The sequence below is a fragment of the Limulus polyphemus genome, unplaced genomic scaffold, assembly GCF_000517525.1.
Source record: "Limulus polyphemus unplaced genomic scaffold, Limulus_polyphemus-2.1.2 Scaffold153, whole genome shotgun sequence".
In the NCBI taxonomy this organism is placed as follows: Eukaryota; Metazoa; Arthropoda; class Merostomata; order Xiphosura; family Limulidae; genus Limulus; species Limulus polyphemus.
In genome coordinates, this window is record NW_013665763.1 from 612,425 (window position 1) to 634,937 (window position 22,513).

Genomic DNA, 22,513 nt, shown 5'->3' on the forward strand with positions numbered 1-22,513 from the left:
TTTATATTGCTTGTAGGTTTATAAAATTTTGTATATAAATCATTGTTCGTAATAACTATTTGTACGTGGAACTGTTATTGTAAATTGTATTGTTGTGTGTAGATTAAAACATACTTGTGTTTTAAAAAAAGAAAACTGTGTGTATCAATCGTGTTGCCAAATATCATAAACTGACTATATATCGGCTTTCACTTAACTGCTAAATCTAAAGAATAATTTAATTTCTAAATTTAAAGTATCATTTAGCTCGGTTTCAGACAATTTGAAATTCTAATACGTAACAGAACTAACAGTTTTTATTCATAAGAACCTGTGGATCTTTGTGTTGTTCTTATCATTTAGAAGCCAGCTTTATGGTAAAACGTCCCAGTGGAATTACATTTTCTTGGTAGTACTAGATAATAACATTGGTACGTTAAATCCGAATGATGTTGCTGAGTGACTTAAGGTTCTTCACTATTATAAGAGTAATACCCCCAGATGAGAGCAGGGTATGGCATAGAGATTAGTGCTCCCGGACTGCGAATCCATCGGTGGGTTGTAAGAGTGACGGTCAAACAAGAGTAATCCAACAGTTGGCGGTGGGTACTGTTGAATAGCTGCATCCCCTCAAGTTTATGAGCTCAAAATTAGGGATAGTTATGCGCAAATAGCCCTTGTGTAGCTTTGCCCGAAATTCTGAAACAAACAAAACCCCTCAAATTATAATATTAACACAATACCTACGGATGTTGTTGTTAGTGAAAAATTGGCTCAGTTACAGCTCAACATAATAATTTTACTCTTAAATTTTATAAACAAAGACAAATATCAACCTACCTACTTTAAATCCGATTAAAATTTAAACAATAACTTTTCAGCTAAAACTACTCAATATGATATTCAGTTATTTATGGATGTTTACATGAACATTCTTATAAACAATGGCGAAGTTTCATTACCTCTTTTTCTCTGCTTTTCCGGATATTGAAGTAACAATAGGGAGGGGTCATATATTTAAAAAGTGCACCCCTAGGTTAAACTAAATACTACAAAGAATGATTTGGTAAGCATCTCTTAGTTTTTTATTTTCATACGATAACGCTACTGAGCCAAATACGTCATTTATCACTGTTAGAATCACTTGTGCTTTTCGTGTAAACTACACTCTTCCGTATAACAAGATTGAAGTAAGAGATGACCAAGAAAGATCTTACTTTTGAGATGAGATTCCAGTTCAGTTTATATGTGTGGAGGAACTTATTTGAACAGTGTAAAACAAGCAAGAAACCTAAAGATGACTGATACTCTGAAAGAAGAGCACTAACTGAAGCGACAGTAGCATATCAGTCAAGGAGAAAGAACAGTAACCTGGATGTCAGAAACAACGTAAAGAAACTGACACTGTATATCAGCTAAAGATTAAGCACGAGAATGAGAAAGAGGCATAATAAAGATAAGCTTAAGTGGTAGCTGGTCTCCCAAAAGAGACAAATGAGAGACAAAGGTCGACAGAGTGAGAAGCTATAGGGAAGAGGAATAGATGAAGGTTGGATACCGGAATCTAGACAAGAGCTTAGATGGAAAACATGAAAATCTGCTCAACGAAAAACGTAAACGAATATAAAGTTGTGAACGAAAATGTAGTGATTTTATATAGGTGTTGAGAGGAAATGACACACGGAACATGAATAGGTTTTCGAGAAAGAAATGAATCAAAGAAAAAGAACTGGCGAAAACTTTGACAGATTGAAGCTGACTCAATGAAGGCTTAAGACTATAATATATGAATGAAAAGGGACCAGCCAATTAGATGACTGCATCAATTGGATAATGTAGTATTACTGATTGCTGCATTAAAACAGTGCAAATGTGATACATCTTGTTATAAAAAATTCAGGCGAAGTATTGATAGAAATACCTCTATAACCCAGAATATGAGAGCTTAAACTATCAAAAGCCAATCTATAACAATTCCAAAAAAGAAAATTTTGAGTCTTCTTTGCGAAGTTTCAGCACTCTTATAATTTAGTATAAAGTAGTTTCGCAAAAACAGATCTATATATATTAAATAATTTCCTTTTATACGTTTATAAATCTGTTATTGCGCTAGCTATATGGATCAGGGTACATTTTGCACTAAAATCTCATCCCTCGACGGGTCAGCAATAAATTTGCGGTGGACAGAGCACAGATAGCTTATCGTGTAGTTCTGCGCTAAACAACAGCAACAGCAGCTGTACTAACCTGTTTTCTTACATTGTGGTATGTTTGGGCCATGGACTGCACCTTTGAAAAATTCACGTTAGAGCTTTTTATTTGTTTGTACTGTTTTACTTTTTTTTATTATGTTTTATTTCCAAAATATCCGCAATTACTTGTAACTCTGGCTAGACTAGTGAACGTTTTGGATGCCAACCAACCTACATAACAACCTGAGTTTTGAAAAGAATAGTCCACAACTGACTGTTTACAAGTCATTAGCCAACTAACAAATGAATATCAACTAAACCTGTGCTACGGTTTTATAGAGTACGAGAAGGCTTTCGACTGTGTTTGAAAACGCAATAACATTTTTTGTTGCACTAACGACAACAGGCACCACAGAAGAATATGTTCAGATCCTGGAGAATGTATATACAGATACATCAGCCTGAACAAATATAGAGAGGGATTGTTTGAGATAATAAGAAAAGACAAAGGAGTTACACAAGGAGACCCTTTCTTACCAAAACTGTTTTCAACAGTCTCTGGATATGTGTTTGGAAAGAAAATGATTTTTTTTATCAATGAGGAAAAGTTGACAGACTTGAAATTTGCAGACAATGTAGCACTAACGATGAGAAAGATGTAGAGGATCAAATCAACAGATTAAACTCAGAAAGTTTAAATAAAGGACTGAAAATACATACAGGAAAATCCAAATACATTATAAATATTATTACAAACGAAGAAATAAGAATTCAGAGAGTCACTATCGAAATATTAATGAATCCAAATATCTATAGGCAACACCCTTAAGATGGAGAACAACACAAGAGAAGATATAGGCCTTAGAATGAAAGCAAGATGGAGTATTTTTGGACCATAATATGCCTATGCCTTTAAAACCAAAACTAGTTAAAATGTGCATACTACCAACAATGCAAAATGCATCAAAAACATGAGTTACCACTAAAAGAAATGGAAAACAAACTACAAACAACACAATGAGCAATGCAAAGATCAATGTTGGGCGTTTCACTAAAATACAAAATCAAACATACAACTATAAGAAAAAGAACTAGTGTACAGACATATTAAAAACATTAAAGGAACGGAAATGGGGGCGTACTGACATATCAAGAAGAAATGGCAATAGATAGACAAAGAGGATAACAGAGTGGTAATCAAAAGCAAGAAAGAGGGGACGACAAAAGAAGAAACAAAGAGTTTGTTTGTTTGAATTTCGCTAGCGATCCCTAATTTAGTTGTGATAGACCAGGGTCACACCACCCACCGTCAATTCTTGAGCTACTCTTTTACCAACGAATAGCGGAACTGACCGTCCTATTGCAACTCTCCCACAGCTGAAAGGGCTAGCATTTCCAGAGATGGGGATTCGAACGCGCGACCCGCAGATTGCGAGTCTAATGCCTTAACCACCAGGCCACGCCAGACCAAAGAAAAGACGAAGAGACGATATATTAGAGTATATGGGACAGAAAGACTAGGGCGATATTTGTGAAATATCAGGAAATACGAGAATTATGTGACATGGGCTACATCCAGCAGTGTATTGTAAATGCGTAAGAAAAAACGTAACTCCAGGTGTGTCACCTTTATAGTTGTTGCCAGTCTAGACTGTCTCTCTCTTTTCACTAGTATATTGGGCCGTGATAATCATTAAGCGGTTGCTGACCAAGTAGTCACGGTAGGTAGCACTGTTATTATCTAGGTTCGTCTGATTGCGAATGGCTCAAGCATCAGAGCTGACAATCCTGTCAGGTCAGTTAAGACTTTAACAGAAGATTATCTCTGAACTTCACAGTGCTCAGGTGTGCCTGACTGGTAGAATTTATATATATATATATATATTATTTTTTGTAGACTGCAAACTAATCTAATAAATATTTTGCTGTTCATCTTGAATTTCACCGATAACAAGGACTTTATTTTATATTTTTTTTGTGTGCGTGTTTGCTTGTTTCTTCTTTCATAATTTTGTTCATACGCAAATAACTGTTTTATTTGTGAAACTTAGTCTTTGGTTAACTACTTTATCAATATGCTCACACACAACAGTTATATGTACACTTGCCACCCATTTCCTCGGGGATATTTCGGGAACATATCTTGAACTTGTTGGTCAACTATCGTGCTAGCCAAATGCATTTATATTTATTTCAAAATAGATTAATTTCTAATTCCCAGTTTATACTGTACCGTCAAGTTTGATCTATACGTAACACGATCCAACCTGTTTACATGTGCCTTAAGACGTCAGTAGTCATCGATTACTCGTAGAGTTAACAATTTGTTTTCATGAACTTAAGAGTGATGTTATAATCGCATTAGCGAGTTTGATTAAACCTTGAATAAAGGTTTTATCATTTTAAAACACAATTCTCGAATTGTTCCAACTCTTGTTCTTAGAAAGTGTGCTGGCTGGAAAGTATTCCGCTTTGAAATAATTATATTTAAGACTCAATTGTTCTTTTTTTATCTATTATCGAAGTTGTACTTAGTTACAAATGTCAATTAGTAAACATTTTACAAAGTTACAAGATTGAAAAACAACTTCAAGTGAACAAGGATTAGATACACATTCACCTCATATTATAGATACGTATTTGGTTTATTCGTTTTTTAAAGCCCATACATTACTTTCACTCAGAAGTTCTCATTAATATTATACTTTAGGATATCGTCTGAAATACGTGATCTTCAGGTATAAGGTTATGCGGGAGTATAAGTGCTTCTTAGTAAAAGTTTTATTCTTTCTGAAGTATGAATATTTTTGACTGTCTGTAATAATTGCTTGTTTTAGTTTTGACCGACAGGCGTCTGACTGTAGTGTTTTGATGATGTCTAAACGTCGCATTTAGCCAGGGTGTTTTTAATTTAGAACACTTGCTTTCTAAAATGTTATAGAGTAATTGCAAACAATATTAGCGTGTATGTGTGATGGGTCGATTATCACACACTTGAAAGGTTTGAAATTTTATAATTATTTGCATATTTTCAATAAATTATCATAATATTGTTCCCAATAAATTCGTAGGTCATCTGTCAATTTCAAAATAAACATCCCGAAAGTCAGGTATCTTATAACTGAAAAATAGTTACATATTCAAGAAATACAAATTAAATGAAAAAGAACCACAGGACATTCCTCGCTTCTCTCACAGTATCAACTGAGAAAACACTACAACTAGTACGATGGGCCAGGCGTGCTCTAGTAGAGTGCCTGGACAATGAATTCGAAGATTTATGGTTCGTGACTCGTTGCCGCTAGAACGCGCTCTGCTCTTTGTGTCTGTGGGTGCACTACGAAAGTGACGGTCAAATCCAATTTTTCACCATACAAAAGTATTCCAAGAGTTGACGGTGGGTGCTGTTAACTAGTTGCCTTCCCTCTAGTCTATCAGATGAAAATTAGGGACAGCTGTACTCTGATAGTCGCTTAGTGGGTTTGCGCAAACTTCTGAAACAAATAAACATAAAACCTGTACTGTACATTAAATCCTCAATTACTTTAAAAAATAAGTTTTCGTATGTTGTACTTTTTGTAATAAATGTCTAGCTCAGATATATCTTTGGTAAGAAGAAAGTTTTATGCACAACCAATGAAAATACACATTTGTATGCGCAAACTTTATCAGCCTAAACAGTGTTGAAATAAAATAAATAATGTTGTGTATTAATTCTTATCTAAGAACAGCATTTGTAAACGAGTTGAGTAAAGTTTATAATAATTACAACTCATTTGTTTAATATCAATTATACCATAACAATTGTTATCCATGAAGACTGATGATATATATATATAGCGGCTTGATTACTACTATATTTTTTAGGTTTTTGAATGATTGCATTTTTTTATCGTAACCTTAAACAAAAAGTCCAACTATGCTCAGCTAATGTCGAAAGTCAGTACAAAATTAAGATCTCCAATAGCAAAAATAATACGGAAATAAAAACAAAACATCGGTAACTTTATATTATTAACTTGAAGTATTCGATTCTGTGTAAAAATCACATAACAAGTTAAACTAGTTGCAATAGAGATTAGAAAACACGGTGAAAAAAATATCAAAGTCTGATAATTCAATTGATATAGTTTGTCAAGACTGACCACTTCAGATTGTGACTTACTAATCACTTGCGACCTCGTACTAAGTCTTTAAACACGTCAGTTGGCTATAATAAAACAGGTAAGACACACGAACAGTTCGACAAAATAACAGAAATAAAGCACTTTTCAATCGCTACTACACATCACTATGAAAGTTCAATTCAGTAAAAGTGACAGTTTTAACCATCACGAAAAGTAATTAAAGCTTTGTCTTCATTATTATTGTTATTTAACTCGGAAGTGTTAAAAGTTTCTACAGATGTAATTGTACTTCCGTCTCAAGAACTTAGGAGTTGCTCCATCCTCTATCCAAAGTTACAGAACACACCAACCTAGCTACCTAGAATCAGCTTTTGTAATGATCGAAACAGATTGGAATATATTGACTAGTGGGGGTCTGTTACTGTGGAGATGCAATGGCGACTACTTGCCCAGACAAGCACGAGCTCAGGCACGAGCCTACAGCACCTAGACAGCCATCGATCAATAAAAAGTCTGGCAAAAACTGTGGATGTCTGGGTGGGGGTTATTAATTCTAACAGCGTTGTTTAGGTTCAAAATAAGCTACGTTCTTTGTAGTGAGAGTTACACCTTTATAAGGAAATTATATTGTGTTTCAACAACTTATTTTGATTCTACATGTTTTAATCATTGTTGTATTCACTTCTGGTGAAGCTGTTTCTATATGGCACTGAATCTAAACAGTCTGGCATAATGAAAATGCTATTAAAAATTAAAGTAAATACGTATCAGTACGTTTATATGATTTCTAACTTAATGCTGTTAAAATAACACAAGAAAAAATAATCGCAATAATCCCAAACCAACGTATATACTTTATTAGAATTTAATGCATATATATTTTCGCACAGTACCTACAAAGTCAATCTCTACATGACACCTTTCACCACCGTATTACCAATCTACGCTAACCCTGTCGTTTCGTGTAGGCTTGGTTGATATAAAATTCTCCCCTATTAATATAAAGCTGCACACATAAACGTGGGCATACAAGTGATGTATCAAAACTTCACTAACTTTTGTGTTACATTAATTGTCATGAAACCATTACTATTGGTAATTCTGTTTAAAATAGATAGAACAAGTGCATTATAATTTCTGTTTCGTACTACACGTACTACATCGAACTACCATAACTCATTACAATTTTATTTTCGTACTACACGTACTACATCGAACTACCATAACTCATTATAATTTCTTTTTCGTACTACACGTACTGCATCGAACTACCATAACTCATTATAATTTCTTTTTCGTAGTACACGTACTACATCGAACTACCATAACTCATTATAATTTCTTTTTCGTACTACACCGAACTACCATAACTCTTATCATTTATCGAGAATTACCTATATATATACACAAAGATTAAGCAAGAATTTAACTGTATATTTGTAAAATGACAGAGTGTCCTAGAGACAAATTCCTTAGAATTATGATGATAGGAATTTGTTGCAACCCTGGAAACCAGTATTCTTCCAAAAAACTTAGCAATATACTTTTGGCACTACTTTGTGCAGAAACATGTTCGCAAAGCATGATAAATTATTTTTATGAAGCGTATTTTTTTTTCTACAAGTTAATGCAAGAAATGATTGCCATTTTAAACAGGAGTAAAAGCTGAATTTCCCTTGGTGGAAGTGACTTCATACTCCTTTTCAACAAGTTTTCGTTTAATTTTACCGATTAAACGTTGCTTCTGAAAGAAAGAGAAATTTTATTTTATTTTCAACACGAACGGTACATTATGCAAAGTGGGCTAAACCAGTATGTCAGAGACCCCTAGAAGTCAGATATAGCTATCTCTAGTTTTGAACTAGTGTACAGCTCTTTGAAACGAATAACGGCATTGACTGTCACTTTTATAACGCACTCACAGTTGAAAGTGCGGTGCATGGTTTGCGGCAGCACGTCTCGAACTCTGGCTCTGGCATAGTTTGAAACGATAACCACTAGGCCATAAAGACACACACATATATATTTATGCGTACGTGTGTGTGTTGTAAGGGAGACAATATGTGGTCAACTTTCAGCCAAACGTTTGTAAGTGGTCTTATTGGAGGTAGGTAGGTCATTCGGGTGATTTATCATTATTGTTTATCATTAACCTTTATGCTTTCTAGTGTTAGTCAAACTGGAGTTGTATTGTAAATAATCATGTAAATCATATGCAGAACCATAACTAAACGCTATCAAAAAACAAACAACAGTTTTAAAACATTTTCAATTCAACCACAGACCCAAAGTTGCAAATCTTAAGAAAGAACTAATTAGGCTTAGGGCGCTGAGAAGAAAATACAATCCTAAATTCAACTACAATTTCAAAAAAACATGTATGACTAGTTGGCATGGTCTACTCCATGCCATTGAGCTAAAGTTTTCCTGAAAACTACAGTAGAAAGACGTAAGTTCAAACTAAAGTACAAAGCGCCGGCATTCAATTAACTTGGATTCAGAAGGGTTTGCCCACGGTAGCTCAGCGGCAAGTCTGATACCCATGATGGGCAGAGCACAGATAGTATATTGTGTAGCATGTTTAACAACAAACAAACAAAGAAAAAATCTGAAAGTTATTTCTTGACTTCCCAGAACTGTATTAAGACAATTTTCCCTGCCACATATAAGAAAAGTGCGATCTAATACCATCAAAAGTAAAACTAAGTTTTTTACAAATCAAATAATTTTCAAGGAAAAAACTTGTTATGACAGGTGATAACAAAGTTTAAAGATGGTGTGTGTGAACTGAACAAAGATTTTAAAATTCTTTGTATCCAATGAATGGCAGATTAATGATACATTCTTCTTTCAATTCCATACATCTGTCACGTTAATTTTTTCTAATAAGCTGCGTCTTGTAAATGCGACAGAAGATTTGCAATTTGCATATGTTAAAACGTTTCACACAGAAAACCCTCATAACTTTCAACACATCGGGAAATTTGAAAATACTTTGACATACAGAATATTATGCCTTCTATATAAAACAAATCAAACTGAATCATATGATGTCATTCTACCATTAATTTAAGTCACTTTCTTTTACAGACGAGGCCAAATCATATATCGCCTTGTTCATCATAACCAAGAATTATAGCAACTGCTATAAATTTTCATCAAACATGCTTATTGCTCACACAGAATTGCGATATTTCTAGTGGTCGCTGGTTGCGATAATCGGCACCTTTTACAAATTTAGCAGAGTACCAGACCTTCGGGTTTTCCAACACTTGAGGCCGCACAGACTAGGTCTTGCCCCATGGTTGGTGTTACTGCCACCCTTTCTTTCCGAGCAAATAGAGAGCTAATCTAATACCAGACGTCCTTGAAATGGTGTTCGCCTGCCTCGAATAAGGGAGAGTTAAGTGCCACGTACTGTTTCTTAGGGTATGTAGATGTGCAAAGCGGGCTGGAATCTAGTGCGTGTGTGTGCCACAAGGGGCTCTAGTTGGCGCGAACTCTTAGCGATAGAGACTGGGTAGAGAGAAGAGGATATACCGCTGGATTGATAGGTACAAGGAAGGAACCTTGAACTCTGTCTCTCGCACTCCCCACGCGCCCACGTGCAGCTAACGCAACCCTTCACCCAACTCAACAACTGGTTGGCTGAGTTCCAGATTTTGAGGCCCTGCAAGTCTTAGCAATGTACAGGCTCTTTTCTCTCGGCCCTATTACTGAAAGAATGAAGATTAATTATTACACGTCGTTGTGTCTAAATTCTAGCCACCTGTTAGGCCCGACTTGGTCACTGAATTTTCGCCACATGGTGGATAAATAGTCTAAGCTCCATCAACCATGTGACAAACGACCACTTGTGGTTCTATGGTTGTATTCATAACCACTCGAGCTTTTTATACCGTTCATTATGTATATCAGCTTTAATTAAATGAAAAACAGTGTAAAGCTCAACTTAAATACATCCGCTGTAAACTAACATATTTATTCTTGTAAAAACGTAGCTAGTGTTGTTTTTTTTTCTTACCGCAGTCACAACATTTAACCCTTCACAGAAACTCCATAGCGTTCTTTTTAACACATATATAAAAACAATCACAGCTAATTTAAATGCTGGAATGTAGCTTCATTTTTTATTTGTATTTTATTTTTAGCATCTAGAATATTAATCAATAAACAACGAATCAAAGTAACCAAAACTGACTTTTTTTCATACGTAACTACAGTAATTTTAAACAAAAAAAATCAATGAAGTCAGAGGCAAGTGAGATTTTAAAACATTCAAATATCAAAAAGCACTGCTGGTTTATATAACAGTATATAAAGTCTGAAGAAAAAGAACTGTTTTTTCTACAAGTGACTATAGAACCTCAGATGACAATTATAAATAGTATTATTTTCTTCATGAGATATTCAACCAAAACTCAAATAATGGATTAGTTATTTTCACAAATGACTATAGAACCTCGAATGACAAATATAAATAGTATTTTTTCTTCACGAGATATTTAAACAAAACTCAAATAATGGATCAGTTTTTTTCCACAAATGACTATAGAATAACAGTTGACAATTATAAATAGTATTATTTTCTTTATGAGATATTCAACCAAAACTCAAATAATGGATCAGTTTTTTCCACAAATGACTATAGAACCTCAGATGACAAATATAAATGGTATTTTTTCTTCACGAGATATTTAAACAAAACTCAAATAATGGATCAGTTTTTTCTACAAATGACCATAGAACCTCAGATGACAATTATAAATAGTATTATTTTCTTCATGATATATTCAACCAAAACTCAAATAATGGATCAGTTTTTTCCACAAATGACCATAGAACCTCAGATGACAAATATAAATAGTATTTTTTCTTCACGAGATATTTAAACAAAACTCAAATAATGGATCAGTTTTTTCCACAAATGACTATATAACCTCAGATGACAAATATAAATAGTATTTTTTCTTCACGAGATATTTAAACAAAACTCAAATAATGGATCAGTTTTTTCCACAAATGACTATAGAACCTCAGATGACAAATATAAATAGTATTTTTTCTTCACGAGATATTTAAACAAAACTCAAATAATGGATCAGTTTTTTTCCACAAGTGACTATAGAATATCAGATGACAAATATAAATAGTATTATTTTCTTAACGAGATATTCAACCAAAAGCCAATTAGTGGAACTACCACAAAAGTGTTTGTGTAGTCAACATTCAGCAATAAACGTACTTTATTTCGCACTAAGTTTATTGGTAATGTCATTTATATATGTACGAAGATTTATTTCATAACAACTCTTTTAAATATATCGATTCTTCAAGTATATTAGTCGGTAGTGCAACTTACAGTTTCTTCTCGCTCGACGTGTCTTCACATGTGCTCTATTTATTCATTTTAAAACAAATTCAGCGCCTTTTTCCCTAACTGAAAGCCAATTATGACTAGGAAATTGGTCACAATGATCTATGTAAAGAAGATTCCATTTAAAAGCATTTAAATATATGAACGACGACAAACTGTACTGAACTGAAGCCTCCTCTGACAACTTTAGCTTATCTTATTTATTTCATTAGCATCAAATATAGTTATTTACCAACGTCATACGGTAGTTTAGCGATTAGCTTCATGGCTTATAACACTAGAATTCGGAATTTGACCCCTGTGGCCGAGCAGCGTAGATAGCCCACTGTGCAGCTTTGTTTTAAAAGTTAAAACATAAACTAATATCTATGAAAAAAAAACTGAAGGTCTTGGTGCTCAAAAAAGTTTTAAAGACAACGTTTTCTAAAAATGTTTCACTGTGCCCTCCATTTTACACTATTCCTAACCTTCCTAACCTTTATTTTTCTTTTCAGATTTTGCCTTTCTCTCTCTCTCTGTCTCTTCGTTTGTTAGAAGTTTGATTTTTTCTGGTTCCAGTTTTTCATAAGAATAAGTATAACTTCACCTTCTTTTTTAGCTTTTCCAATACATCGGAAATGAAACTAAACTGAGATTTCATATACATTTTATTTCATATACATTTTTTGTGATAATAAGTTTGCATATAAACTTTCTGCCCAAAATTGTATTTTATTAAATCCATTTTTTCTCATCATTACATTATTTATACACACTTATTTACTAACTACAATTTGTATTATTATAATATGTACAATAATTTAGCAAACAAGTTTTGAAAATGAAGATAATCATCGATAAATGTTTTATAATGAAAAATGAGTTATTAAAACCCTAAAACCTAAGAGCAACTGATTTATCAAAATTACTATTATTTCACAATTTCAAACGAGGTCAAATCAAGTAATCGTACACTAGAGGATTTCTGTCTTTTCGAATTCATATTGCGTGCACTAATGCAGCTAGTTATGACTAACAGCAAGAACAGAAAATTTAAATGATCCCTTCTTGAATTCTTTTGTTGACATGATACAGAGATCGAATGGTTTCATCAAATAATTCACGTTAAAATTGCTAAATAATTACGTCTTATCACAAACTTCAAACGATCTACAATACGTCTGTTGTTTTTATTTTAACAAAGTACGATTTAAAAAATTGTTCATATACCGTACCTCACACTGCAACCAGCAAAACAACATTAAAAACACACTTACTTATCTCTTTGTAAATACATAAAATGACAGACGGGTCAGAATCATGCTTTGTTAAGGGAATCAAATCACTAGATTTAAACATTCATCAGGAAGAAACAAAAGACCACTAGTAATTATTTCGTTGAGATAACTGACTTCCATTGGAGGAAACAGGCGAAAATATTACTTACACCAACATAGACTATATTTTTGTTTTTGAAGCACTGCGCTGATTGAAATATATGATAAAATGAACGTCGCTCTATAAAATACTGACATGAAAAACTGGTTTTTCATAAATTGTAGAAAATATTTTGTACACACCTTCAGTTGGTGTAACATGGAACGATGATTGACGTAAATTAAAACCATAATAAATCAAAACAAAAATTTCAATAGTTCAAAATAAATTATATAGTTGGTCATTAAGCACAATGCCTACTGAATATCCTCATATAATTATTAGTTTTCTATAATTTTACTTTAGCCAAGACTACAATGAAAGCCTTCGGACAAATTATTATTATATACATTTCAATTAATTTGTTTAACTCGCCAATATAACTAAAAGGGAAGTAGTTCAGAAAAAACACTGAAAAAAAATCCTTTAAAACGTCTAAGGAACTGACAGTTAGAGCACTGAAATAAAAGCACACAAAGAAACCATTCAAACCTCCCTCAAGCAGTGTTTTAAACTCTTAAGAATGGACACAGAAAATAAGCTAGACTTGATTCTTTTAGCTCATGATTAAAACACCCAAGAGAATGACGTATAATCAAGTTGCAAAGAACAATATCACACAGAAATTTTTAAATGAATTTGAAAAAAAATGGCAATAGAACTTGGTCTGATAAGCTAAATTATAACCAAAAAGGTGATGCTCATCAGAATATTCTCACAAATCGTCAATGCTCTTGGAAACCCTATCAAGAGGCTCTACTTACTCATGGCTGTAAAACATCAGGGGGCTCATAACAATCAGGTTCTCCACTTAATCAGGTCAGGTAGAAGACTTCCGTCAGAATTTTTCAATCTCTATCAACAAGAGTAACCCACAATTTAAAATATCCGAAAATTGTTATTGTGTTAGTTTTTTCTATGAAACATTCAAGAAACTGCCTAATTATGATAAAACATATTTTAATTGGGTGTCATGCGCCTTGGTTTTCACCATTATTTTTACTCTTTACTTTAATTTGTTTAATGATATAATTGGAAGACATAAAATACTTTGAGTTTCAGCATTAATTTCTTCTTGAAGTGTACAGTAGGGTTAATTACACTTTACAAAGATTATTTTATATGCTAATACCGTTGGGTGTTATCGTAATTGCCATGAGTACGATGCGTGGCGCTACAAAAGACGTGCTCAGCACCCATAGATTTAATTCACAGCGTATGTTTGACCATTCGACAGTGTAATTCTAGATTTATGGCTCGAAACAAGTCACAGCCCATTCTCGGAAGAATAATTCACATAGCGAGAATATTAAAAGAAGCACGGCCAAAGGACGCAACATTTCAACAAATGGGATCTTCAACATGGAAATTAAATATTAAAAGAAGCACGGCCAAAGGACGCAACATTTCAACAAATGGGATCTTCAACATGGAAATTAAATATTAAAAGAAGCACGGCCAAAGGACGCAACATTTCAACAAATGGAATCTTCAACATGGAAATTGAATATTAAAAGAAGCACGGCCAAAGGACGCAACATTTCAACAAATGGAATCTTCAACATGGAAATTGAATATTAAAAGAAGCAAGGCCAAAGGACGCAACATTTCAAGAAAAGGAATCTTCAACATGGAAATTTAAGCATACTGCAGAACGTTTAGGACAGCAACAAGCTTCTAAACCAAACCTCAAGCCAACCAATCCGCAAAATGAAAGAAAATTCTCCAACCCAAAAAAAGTGATTGCGATGAATGTTACAAGACAATAAGCAAATATTTGAAGCTAACGAACCCTCACAGATACCAAAAGTTTACAAACTTCCAGTCATGCCTCATAAGCTATTACTTTTTTTCTGGAAATAGAACAACAACAAAAACACAGCCATAGAAACTGTAATACTATTCCGATCACAGACTTGTCAAGTCTCCCGATGCAGCTCCACTGGATTTTCTCTGATTTGCTAAAACGTGGTCTTGGAAGCAGACGTACACGTGCAGTGAAGGATCTGTGAAAAGTTTGATAAGATGTGTGTTCTAAGACTGATTTCTCAGTCCTTCGCAAAAACTTTTTAAAACGAAATCATCGCAAAGACTTGTTACATCGGAAATTACCGCAAAGACTTGTTACAACGGAAATCATCGCAAAGACTTGTTACAGCGGAAATTATCGCAAAGACTTGTTACAAAGGAAATTATGATGTCGGACGTAATTATGACTGTCAGATCTGTTATTTATCTTTTATTGAGTTTTTTGATCCTTTAACTAATAGATTCTACGATTAATTTTTTCCACTATTCAGAAAATATCTTTTCACATGTTTTTTGTTTGTTTGTTTTAAGTTAAGAACAAAGCTAAACAATGGGCTATCTGTGCTACGGCTATCGAAACCCCGTTTTTAGCGTTGTAACTCGCAGACATGCCGCAGTGCCATTGGGGGGCTTCTTTTTTATAAAACTGTTATAACATAAAACCACCAAAGATTATAAGCTATGTTAAGTTTCAACTAAAAGGCACGTTGTTTCTTCTTTTTTGTATCTTTTCGATGTCCAAAAAGTATGTATAGTTCAGAGGTCAAATGTTTGACTAAAGCAATATATATATATAGCCAAAATTTGTTTTAAGTAGGACTTGATATTTCAGTTTAAGTATGTATGTGTAACTTGATATTTCTAAGAAATTTTAAAGATAAGATATGTGAATAAACACTTTGAACTCCGTTCATAAAACAGATGTATATATGTGTATACGTACTTACATATAATTAGCATTCGGAAAGAATACATATACACATACTTGAACAAATACATACATTAAACATTTACTTCCAATGTGGATGGAAAAAGTAAGGCATTCAAACCGAAGTAATCAGAATGAAACTTTATAATCTTCACAGATGACTCCCCCAACTTTAAAAAAAGAGATACATGCGTAAACACAAACATAACGCCAGTAGCGCATACAGTTTAAAAGTCATGAAGTTTTAGTTACATTTATTTTAATGTTTAAAGTGAATTATCAAAAGTATCACAACCTTTCGGAAGATATTTTAACAACTAAATTAAAGTAAATTATGATAATTCATTATTCAACAACCTCTAACACTGAGATTTTAATGAAGGACAAAGAAGTAGAGTGAATTATTTTGGCGTAAAATAATTGTTAGGAGAGCAAAGACGTGGAATAAAAATCGGTTATATTTCTTCAGTAATACTGATTCCCATTGGTGATTCGGAGAGTTAATATTATGTGATGCATTCTATTCCAAAACGTGTTTAGGCACATCCATTTGTTTCATTCTTAAAAAGTTTTCTTTGTTTGTTTGTTTTGCAGAATTTCTCTTAATGCAATACGATAGTTATCTTCGCTTTAGTTATCATTAATTTGGAAGTAATAGACTATAGGGAAGGTAGCTAGTCAACACCACCCACCACCGACTCTTGGGCTACTCTTATCAACTCATATAATTAGATACGACCACCACCTTTATATTACGTCCGCGGCCCCAAAGTGCGATTTCGTTTTTGATGGTAACGGGACGCGAACCGCGTAATCATAAATCCACAGTCCAATATACGCTAACCTTTGGGCCGGGCGCGCTTGGCACGTCTTCAAAAGAAATTATAAAATTGTAAATTTATATAAATAAATTAGCTTTATTGAATTTCAAGCGATGTAATTTAATCGGGTGTTATTTCAACCAACTATTCAAGTTTTACCTTGTTATATTACACCGAAATTAAAAATTAAAAATTTCTCAGTTAAAATTGAAGTAGCATGCTAAACGATATAAAAATGGAATAGATATAGTCTTACCTCTGTCCTAATAAAAAACAAAGAAGATTTAACTTAAATAATGATAGACTGATTCGACACGAATTTTCACGAAGCACGAACAGAAAAAAGTTATTTAAAAGTTTTTTTCTGCTGAATGATATATATATCCATGTACCATTAAAGAACTTAGACATTAAACATTTCTTCAGTATAAAATCACGTATATCATATACACAATTCATAAATCATCATTTTTAATCCATTACGTAGTTTATTAAAAATCGTTACCAGAAATTTCTTTCATATAAAGCATAAATTTTTTACTAAATGTTCCTGTAAACTTGCTAAAGATTAGTATTAAAATGTCTTGAGTTCAGTTAGCTGACGAACGAGTAATAAAATATTTTCTTTAATATTAAACGCGAATAATTTAGCATATATTCTAAACGTTAGAAATACGCTGGGTTACAGTTTGTCATGAAACATTAATACCCTATTAAATCATAAAAATATAATCGCATTAATAATTTCAAAAAATAAAATATTCATATAACTTTTATTGTAATTATGGAAACGGCAACTCATAAAAAAAACGAATGCATGTAATTTTTTTCAAAATTTAAAAAAAAAACAGTGATAAAGAAAAGTTTTAAATACAGTAAAAAATAGGATTTTATGAGCTTGGAGAAGTCCACCGGTGGGATTGCGGTAAATTTACAGATTTCCAACACTAAAATTTGGGGTTCGATTACATCCTACAAAATTAATTATTTTGCACCAAACGTAACACTTTTTTATTTCAATGTATAGTATCCAATATGTATGGGAGAGTACATTTGAATTACGACACTTCAAGTTTTAATGATTATTGTTGAAAACACAAACAAACTAAAAGCTGAAAACTGCACCAAGACCTAGCTTGATAAAGTACAGCAGAAGGTAGTTCCACCGAACATGTGTATGAAATATTTAGATAAAACAAACATTAACATTTTACATCACCATAGCAACTATTCCCCTAACAATATTTTTTTTTCTTCAAATCTTTTAACTTGATTGGTTAAAAATGTAACCGCGCTTGTTTACAGTACAAAGTTGCAACGACTAAACAGAGCAATAACAGTTTTAAAGGTCCAAGAAGCCCCTTCCCAAGTGGCACAGTGGTATGTCTGCGAATTTACAACGCTAGAAACCGGGTTTCGATACTCGTGGTGGGCAGAGCACAGATAGCCCACTGTGTAGCTTTGTGCTTAACTACAAACAAACAAACAAAGGTTCAAGAAAAATATGATATATTTAAGAGTATATAGTATTGAGTACCTAGTATAGTACCTATATAGTATATAGAGTACCTAGTATTGTGTATAATTTTTAAAAACTCAATGCTCTTTCTCCCTAATTGCTAACTTTTTGTTCTTTATTAGGACTTACCTGTAGTTTGCTCTGCACTTATTTAAAAAAGTATTATAATTAAAATATACTGTTGGAAACTAATGCAAGATCAAAAGCAAAAACAAAAAAAAAGTAAATTAGATTTTCTTTTAAATAATAAGCGAAAAAAACAAAACAACACTCATGGTAACTAACATACTTGACACCAGAAAAAAAAACATTTTGAAATTATGACAATACTAATACTGGTGGTAACGTTAAATTTCAATCAACTATGGCACTTGTTCCAGCGTCCGAACAAAACAACAACCGTTATTAATTGATCTAATTTATGAGAAATATTGCCAGAAAGGATTATGACATACATGAAAAACAATATTTCAACAAATTCCATTGTCCTCGGGTTATATAATGGTATGCAGAAGTAGCTATATGGAGTTTCACAAGGGAATGGGTGTTAAAACGCTTCATAAGTTATAATTTATTGAAAACAAAAATGTCTCCGACCCATTATCTTCATATATATATATATAATTAGCATTAATATTCAAAACTTTGAGAAAAAAGAAAATACTTTTATATGCATAGCAATTTAGGTAACTGATTTTCTTCCTCATTTAATATGTAGACGCTCAGACTAAGAACAGACGCGCAACAGCATTTAACATTACATGAACTAGCGTCTGGCAGCACCACTTCACGCGCGCCAAGCAGCTGACCAGCTTGTGCGAATGCGAGCAATCTAGAGGACATAGTGGTAACATATAATTTTTTTTAGCCTTTAAAAACAGGAGTTTTAAGCCTTTAACGATCAAAAAGTTACCCACGCATGACGTAATGCCAATATGAACAAATTAGGCAAAATCTTCTTACCTCTTCCACGTCGTTTAACTAATCTTCTTATTTATATAGACGATCCAGTCAAATCATGTTGTCCGCCATGTTGAATGTTTTTACAGACAGCCAAGTCTACTTTATAACTGTAGTGAAACCAGTTACGTATAGATGGCGCGTCGTTCCATTGAAAGGGTTGCGCATTTTTTGCCGCCCCCCCCCCCATCATTAATGGCACTATTTACGAACTAGTATCATTTATTAGCAAAGTGGTTTAACTTATGGTTAAAGAAGTGACCAAATACATCAGTATCGTCAAACTATATAAAATATAATTCTTTTTATTAAATATTTCATAATGATTGATATAAAAAAACTTTTTTTCGTCTTAATCTTTCATATTTTCATGAGAATGTTTGTTGAGGTATTCACAAGGAATCGATCGCATGACGTAAATGACAAAATGGTTTACTTTAAACAAATACATATTTCAGATATTTTTTTGCGATCTTATTTAAACAAATTGAAATACGAACTGAACATGGCAGGTGCTTTCGTTTGCTCTTCGGCGGCTGGAAACAGTTGCAGGTCACGTGCCAATGTATGCTCGTCCTTCTGTCAGTTTAGCCCTTTCCTCAAGATGATTTCAGGTCACCTTTGGCGTTCTGGGAGTGGTGCAGTCTCAGAGAGGGCGGTGCCAGATTTTACAGAGAAGAAGACTTTCTAAAAGAACGTTCAGAATGTTCTCTGTTGACGAAACTAAAAGCCAAAACAAAATTTTCACTTCATATATCTTTAAAACTTTATCTCTGTATATTGAAAAACAGAGTAATTATTGGATCCCAAAAATAGGCCGGTACGACAAACAGATCTGCATTCACCACTCAAGAATATATAAATATTGTAATATGCTAACATTTTTGTCGTCCTACTGGTCAAATAAGTATACCATCAACGATTTTTAAACTGCACATACACGTGTTAAGTAAAAAACATTTTGGTTGTGCGCGGAGACAAAATTTCAAGTTCTGTCACGTTTTTGCTTTTCTAGTAGAAGAGCCCAACTCTGTCTTGTTTGTGGCATAACTTGCCTCTCAAAACAAAATTATTATAAATTGTAGCTGATCGTATGTTTGTTTGTTCTTTCGTCTCAAATATTTTGCTTATTCGAAACAAAAAACAAAAATAAAACATTTACAATAAATTCTATCTGATGATACATAAAGCATATACTGTTTGTTTGTTTTTTCGTCTCAAAAATGTAGAGAAATACATTATTAATAAACACACATACATTTGCATATAAAAGCACATAAAGACAGAACAAGCAGTCTTGTTTTCTGCATACCGATATTTTACTCCATTTATATACTTTTAGTAAAGTTTTACAAAATAATCTGACATAGTTACACCCTTATAATGAGATTTAAAAACGTGCATTAGAAAACAAACAATAAACTTTGAAGTAGTTTTGGGCGAAACTATTTCAGTTTCACCTATGACTTACATATATAATATTTTGGTCAAGATGACAGACGTCCTCTGACCTTACTGACGCCATATCCAAGGTGACCTCCTCTTCAGTGCGCAGAAATTGTGGAAGATGGCGACATCTGATGAAAGTAGTTACACTGAATAAGTCCTAGTGTAAAACATGACATATACCACATGTTCTCCGGTGACATCACGAGAGACTTTACTCTATAACGAGTCACACACGAGTGATTCACATATTCACCAATGCTAGAATCAGAGAAAAGGGCATTCTTCACTTTTCTGGTCTTCTAACAACATTGGTCTTAGAAAACGATCATATTCCTATAATCATGCCAAATTGTGGCGTAAGTATGAAGCAGTTTGTTCGATAATTACCCGTAAAGAACTAAAGTGATGCATGGAATGGAAGAAGAGAATGCAACATCCATTAAAGAGACACTCGTTTAAAATAGTATAAAGACAGCGGTGGATCTGATGAAGATGGTGACTCTCACTCAGAATAAAAAATGTAATGAAAAATAGCTTCCGGTGATACTAATACAGAAACAAGACAGATAACACACTCTCTGGTATCGTTCAATAATTTGTAATAATGTACGAAGAGAGTTTTTTTGTGGCCACGTAACGCGAACCAGGAATCCTAGGATTCGCATTCTGGGCAGGCTAACTACTGGGTTTCACCAGGCTTTTCTTTTAAGCATTACGAAACATCTTAGAGAAGAATATATAACAAGATTGACTTTCTGTCAACAAATTAACACATGATTCCATCTATAAATGCATCTTGAAAACTAAGAAACTCAACGGATGAACTGGGAATTGTTGAAGAAAAATCTTTTGTTTAACCATTGCTAGATCTAAAATTTGATTAATGATTATGCTCTCATAATATTAATTAAAATAATAGCTCAAGTACTTACGAGTGCCTCATTAAAATAAAAGATCACATAAAATATATTAGGCTAGGTATGCATGTAAATACAATAAGTAATTAATAAATAAACATTAAATACAAATGATAAAAGGAAAAATTAAGAAGTGTGCATGTAAATGGTTAGTCTAAATGCCCCTTCATACTGGTGAAAATCTTGGGTTTCCAATCGCTTCGTGAGCTTTGTAAGCCTCACTGTGTGATCAGCTGCTTTTTCAGTGTCTACACAGAGTATCGGCAATTTTTTAAATTGACATTAAACCAGACAAAAACAATAAGACCACATCGAAAAATGATGTCTTGACATGACGATACGGATTACTGTGCATTTATATTGAATCAGTCAGATAATACTTTTTATGAGCAACAATATTAAGCTATGATTGGGACAGAGGAAACGGACATGTCAGATGGATGATCTTACTAGATGGTAGTCTTATTCTACTTATTTTACCACTAGAGATCATTCAGTATGGTTTCATGTTATTCTACTTCTTTTGCCACCAGAGATCATTCAATATGGTTTCATCTTATTCTACTTGTTTTACCACTAGAGATCATTCAGTATGGTATCGTCTTATTCTACTTCTTTTACCACCAGAGATCATTCAGTATGGTTTCGTATTATTCTACTAGTTTTACCACCAGAGATCATTCAGTATGGTTTCGTCTTATTCTACTTGTTTTACCACCAAAGCTCATTCAGTATGGTTTCATGATATTCTACTTATTTTACTACCAGAGCTCATTCAGTATGATTTCGTCTAATTCTACTCGTTTTACAACCAGAGATCATTCAGCATGGTTCCGTCTTATTCTACTCAGAAATCATTCAGTATGGTTTCGTCTTATTCTACTCCTTTTACCACGAGAGATGATTCAGTATGGTTTCGTCTTATTATACTTAATTTACCACCAGAAATAATTCAGTATGGTTTCGTCTTATTATACTTAATTTACCACCAGAAATAATTCAGTATGGTTTCGTCTTAT

General features: G+C 33.3%; 1 long non-coding RNA gene across 4 annotated transcripts in view; it reads right to left on the reverse strand.

Moving 5' to 3' along the window:
- Positions 1-274: 274 nt before the first annotated feature.
- LOC111084494 overlaps positions 275-22,513 on the reverse strand; it is a 138,002-nt gene continuing 115,763 nt past the window's right edge. Inside the window, exons 5-9 of one of the 4 annotated variants that reach the window (XR_002609588.1) lie at positions 20,600-20,835; positions 19,132-19,851; positions 13,856-13,946; positions 12,152-12,303; positions 275-678 (exon numbers count right to left, since the gene is read on the reverse strand). This is a non-coding gene — a long non-coding RNA (uncharacterized LOC111084494). Of the gene's footprint in view, positions 679-4,779; positions 5,666-12,151; positions 12,304-13,855; positions 13,947-19,131; positions 19,852-20,599; positions 20,836-22,513 lie in introns of those variants that run through there. The other 3 variants (XR_002609591.1, XR_002609586.1, XR_002609592.1) reach the window with 3 other exon arrangements.